The sequence below is a fragment of the Zophobas morio genome, unplaced genomic scaffold, assembly GCF_036711695.1.
Source record: "Zophobas morio isolate AGI-343-1 ecotype UQ-CSIRO unplaced genomic scaffold, CSIRO_AGI_Zmor_V1 ptg000017l, whole genome shotgun sequence".
Taxonomy (NCBI): domain Eukaryota; kingdom Metazoa; phylum Arthropoda; class Insecta; order Coleoptera; family Tenebrionidae; genus Zophobas; species Zophobas morio.
Genome location: NW_026972122.1, coordinates 5,650,028 through 5,656,027, shown reverse-complemented (window position 1 = coordinate 5,656,027; position 6,000 = coordinate 5,650,028).

Genomic DNA, 6,000 nt, shown 5'->3' with positions numbered 1-6,000 from the left:
GTGTGGTATTGGAAATTGAAGAGCGCAAACTGCGCAGTGCTAATGTTTTGTTATTTAATATCGCTGAATCGACTGCCTCCTCTATTGCACAAAAAATTGAAGATGATCTCAAACAAGTTGCATCCATACTTGCCCCACTTGGTTCTTTTCCTAAGCCTAATAAAGTAATCCGTCTTGGCAACTCGAAACCCAATGTTGTACGTCCTCTTAAGATTATTTATGACAATGAAGCCTGTGTTAAGGATGTTCTTCGCTCAAATAAGATCAATCCGAATCGTAAATACCATTTTAGGCCGGATCTAACTAAACTACAACGCGACTATAATAATAAAGTTAGGGATGAATTTCATGACAGACTTTCTAAAAGTGAATCTGATGTAGCTTTAAAATATAAGGACAATCTACTTCATATTACTAAGAAACGGTTTTCTGTGGATCTTTCAAAAAAGTAATAAATTTTTATTATTACAATGCTGGCGGTATTAGGTCAAAATTGAAAGATTTTTCTCTTAATGTCAATTCTAGTGTATATGATGTGCTTATTATATCTGAATCTTGGCTTTGTCAAAATATCTCTAATGAGGAGCTTAATTTAAACAATTACAATATTTTTCGGGCTGATCGCAACTCTAATACCAGTGAAAAAGTTTGTGGGGGTGGTGTGTTGATTGCAGTAAAAAAGGATTTTAGGGCATCTGTGATTTTATCTGGTCGGTTTGTGGAAAGTATTTATATTAATTTTAAACACAATAATTTAGATCTTATAGTTGGTGGAGTTTACATTCCGCCTGCATCGCATTTGAATGTTTATGAAAATTATTGTTCTGATTTGGAGTGTATTTTTGAAAAGTTTCCTAATTCCTCTTATATTATAGCTGGTGATTTCAATCTCCCTCTTTCAAACTGGAATAGGAATGATATGCAGTTTAACTCATTTGGTAATTTTCGGGAATATTGTGAGGTAATTTGTTTAACCGCTGCATTTATGAACATGCAACAAGTTAATAGTATTCCAAATTCCAGAGGTGTTTATCTTGATCTTATTTTTTCTAATATAGTGAATATAGATATTTGCCATGCAATAGACCCTATATTTTCTGAAAGTTTTCATCATTCTCAGTTATCGTGGTTTGTATCTTCTGTTGATCTTCCTATCTTATATTATGAATCTCGTATTTTTGACTTTACTAATGGTGATTATAATATGTTAAATGAATTTTTTGCTTCAGTTCATTGGGATTCCTTATTAATTAGTCATGACTTGGATGAGAATATTTCAACTTTTTATAATATTCTATTTTATGGTTTTGAGAGATATATTCCATATAAAGTTGTCCTTCTAATTACCCAAAGTCAGTGGCGGCTCGTCATATGAGGCAAGTGAGGCGGCGCCTCACAGCATATATCTTAAGAACAGATTGACTTAATTTATAATTAAAAAAGAGCTTTCAATGCATTTTTAGTTACAAAAATATGTTGAAATGGTAAATCTGTAGATTATTTTTTATTTTTTACACTTTCTGCGGACATTTTCCGTTGAATACTGTACGATTTATGCCCCGAATTCTTTAACTGAAACGGCCAGAGCGTCGGTTCACTTGAGCCAATGAAGCCCAATCACAGACACGGATTTCCATGACTCAGCTGCTATACTCCTATACATGAATTCGCTCGGAATTGAGGCGATATCTTCGATGCTTCTCGGCCAATTTCGGCGGACCCATTAAACCATTTTCCCATTTATTTTACAGAATGGAAGGGGTGCAGGGTGCCTGGGTAATTAGCATAAACGTGAATAAAAGTCCAGGAGTTGGTGTTTCGTGTTTTTGTCTCTTTCATAGGTACAGGTGAGTGAAAAATGAATCCCGAGTACGATATTGTCATGTTGCTTCTTGAAACGCCGTTTTCACGACGAACCGAGTTAGAACGTCGGTAAATTTTGCTAAATATCACTGGTCAACAGCTAAGCTCTAACTTTTATTATAGCAGTCAATTATTATTTAATTAGCAATTTTAAATGATATTATAAAGGGCTAAACCAAAACTTAGCTCTCATTTAAAAGTAATCTTAAAATATTATCATTGAAAAACACAAAAATCGTACTATTAAGTAATAGGAAACTTTCTATAAGGTGTATTTTTTTGTAATCAAATTGCTACAAACTTCTTGGGAAATAATAAGAAAACTACTTTTAGTAAGTAGAAGACATGTTCTCATCATATAAAAAATTTAAAATTAACATATTCTTAAAAGTGCATTTTATACACTCGCACCTTAATTTTTTCCCTAAAAATTGTGACGACGTGAGCGACCATCATAGAGAACACATCCATCTGGGCATTTTGTCGATAGAAAAACGTTACCAAGATCAATGGAACACCTAAATGCTCGCAGAATACTGCGGGACCATCAAGCGAGAGATCTCCAATAAAATCTATAGGAGGCAACCGAAAAAACGTCGGTCTTCGCTGTTTCTTTTGTTTTTTTCGTTTTTTAAACTACATTCGTTGTTTTTTTCTTATTTATGGTTGTTCTTTTGTTAATACTACACTTTTTGCCGTTAAAGATACAAAAATTAAATTGTTTTACCTGATTTTGTGTTTCTAACATCAAATATGCATATTTTTTTTAATTGAGCTAAGTTATAAGATTTATGCTCTTTGTTACAAACACAGAGACAAATTAAACGAAAACATTACAATTATGTCAAAGTTAGAGAGAAAAAATTAAATTTTGTTGACCAGTGATATATCGAACAGTCAAAACCGTTAACTTCCATTGATAAGCGACAATGTCATCAGTACTCCAGGTCTTTTAAACCAGCCTGGTACGAAACATAAACGGCTCTGCCGTAGCCGTAATATTTACGCTGAAAGTCTATATTGTTGGCCGTGTCTACTCTTAGGCAACGTAAAAAACACATGGACGACGTCTCCGGGATATAACGATTTAAAGAATTTCATTCGAAGTGCAAAGTTACATAAAAGTTCCAAAGTACACATTACAAATTTCATGGGCTTAAAAGATTTAGAAAGGAACACAACTATTGCCGAATCCCTCCAAGAAAGTGCTAGTTTAAACAAAATTTTGACTTGTAAACACATTGTTGATTAAATGTGTTATGGGTGTTAATATTATTATTATTATTACTATTATTAGGACCCACTACTGACTGGGAACTGAACGGTATGCAAGCAAGACTTCTATCATTATTAACTACTAAGACCCAGTAATATGCATTAATCACATTAATTTAATTAATTTTATTATTGATAATATTATTGTCAAACTTCTATCATCGCCTCACCACATCAGACAGTCACGAGCCGCCACTGCCCAAAGTGGTTTACTGTGGAACTAAAAGATCTATGTCGAAGGAAGAGTGAAGCACATTACAAATATAAAAAATCAGGCAAATTAGGTGACTATCTCTATTTCAAATCTTTGCGATCTCAATGTAAAGAGCTTAATCAACAGCTGTATGCTGATTACATTGTTAAGGTAAATTTAAGTATCTCAAGTGATCCCAAATTTTTCTGGAAGTTCGTTCGGGACAAGAAGGCGAATGATGGTATTCCTGATGAAATGATACTTGGACAGCAATCGGCAAACAAGGGTGAAGATATAGCTAATCTCTTTGCGGATTATTTTGCTTCGGTGTATGTTAAGGATGACTATAGAAAATTTGTGTGTGATTTTGAGGTGTCACCTCAGGTTCATGATGTAGGTTTAAATATCACACTAACCGATGTTTTTGATCATATATCTGATTTGAAATCGTCTTGCAATCCTGGTCCTGATGGTGTACCTAGCATAGTTATAAAAAATTGCAAATTTACTCTTTCGCTACCTTTGCTAAATTTATTTAAATCCTCATTGAGGGAAGGAATTTTCCCGGAAATATGGAAAAGAAGTTTCGTAATTCCAATTTTTAAATCCGGTCAGCGTAATAAAATTGACAACTATAGGGGTGTATGTAATCAATCTGCAATTTCTAAATTACTCGACGGTATAGTTTCCAAACAGTTACAGTGGAGTTCCTCTTCGGTTATTTCGTTTAAACAACATGGATTCTGTGTTAATAGATCTACACTTTCAAATTTGTTAGAATATCAATCGTTCTTAAATGAGGCCTTCACGGATAGATGTCAAGTTGATTCGGTATATACTGATTATGCCAAAGCTTTCGACAGAGTAAAGTTCGCATTGGGAATTGCTTTTCTTCTTTCTTTAATGTTCCGTCAGGTGTCCCGCAGGGCACCCATTGTGGTCCTATCCTTTTTTTATTATTAGTGAATGATGTGACTCAATGCTTTAATTATTCGAATTACTTACTATATGCTGATGACCTAAAGCTTTTTAAAAATATACGATCGGTTCAAGATGCAGTGCAACTTCAGGTAGACCTAGATTCACTTGGGGAATGGTGTGATAACAATTGGCTCCCTTTGAATATTAAAAAATGTTATGTTATATCATTTCTTAATTTAAAATCTCGTATTGAGTTTAACTATCAAATTAACTGTCATGCTGTTACTCGTGTTTTTGAGATAAAGGATTTGGGTGTGATATTTGACTCGGGTCTCACATTTAAGAATCATTATGGTTATATTTTTAATAAATCCTTAAACATGTGGGGTTTCATTTGGCGTAATTGCAAAGATTTGTCAGCGTCAGCATTGAGAATTCTGTATTGTTCGTTAGTACGGTCACATTTGGAGTATTGCTCCTCTGTTTGGTGTCCAATTTATAATGTAGACTCTTTATTACTGGAAAAGGTTCAGAAGAAATTTCTTAGAACAATTGAGTTTAAGATGGGACATAGACATGTTAGAGGTGAATATAGTTGGATAATGAGTTGTTTAAACATTCAGGAACTAGGCATACGGAGATGTATTAATGACGCGCATACACTTCACAACATTATCAATGGCCGTATTGATAATTCTGAATTACTAAGGAGATTGACATTTTTGGTACCGGCATCAGGAAGCTGCACTACTCGTAGCAGAAATATATTTAGAATTCGATTGGCAACATCAAATTTAGCAAAAAATCATCCTTTGCGAAGAATGATGGACGCTGCTAACCGCTATACAAATGATGATAAAGTTGAGATCTTCAATTCTTCAGTGTCTAAGTTCAGGAAGCAAATTTTAAAGTACTTCGGTTTTTAATGATATGAGGTGGTTATTAGTATACATGTATATATATATTTAGTTAATTATGTTTAAGAGTGTAATTATTTTTTTTTTGTAAGTGGGGTTTTCCCGTTAATAAATAAACTAAACTAAACTAAACTAAACTAAACTACATCAAAACTATATTTCCTAATTTCTCGCACTAACTTTTTCAACGCTCCTTCTTCATTGAGACCTCTGATATTCCACGTAGCCAATTTTACAATTTTCTCTTTCAGCATCATCGGTGCATCCTTTAAATCTGAAGATCAAGTCAGAAATATTTTGAAGTTTTAAAATACTATTGAAATATATTCACTTTGTGAATCAGTTTTTCGCTCAGTGACACACCTGTGATAAATAATTTTGTATTGTAAGAACTTTTACTCAGAATTATACAACTACTGTTATACGGGTTTCTATAAATCATTATAGGGTCGAAGTTCATCATGGATACGTGCCGTCTATCACTTTATATGAACTTTACTAAATGCCCAAGGACATACGACAAATACTACAAGTGTCAGTATAGTTAGTTGCCTAAATGCTTCATATCTTATTAAAAAATGAAACTAATTCATTACAATCAAACAATTATAAAAATGTCCTGCAACATCCCTTCGTCAATGCTTTGAACCCATTGCTCAATTTCATGTTGCAACAGAAGTTTGCGGATTCTGTTCGAGTCGTCTCAAATCATCAACAACTTTCTCAGATACTAAAGGTCTTCCAGGAGATTTCCCTTTATTGACACTGCCATTTCGAACAAATCTGTCGATTAACTAATGGACTGATTATTGTCAAATTTTGTATGTATAT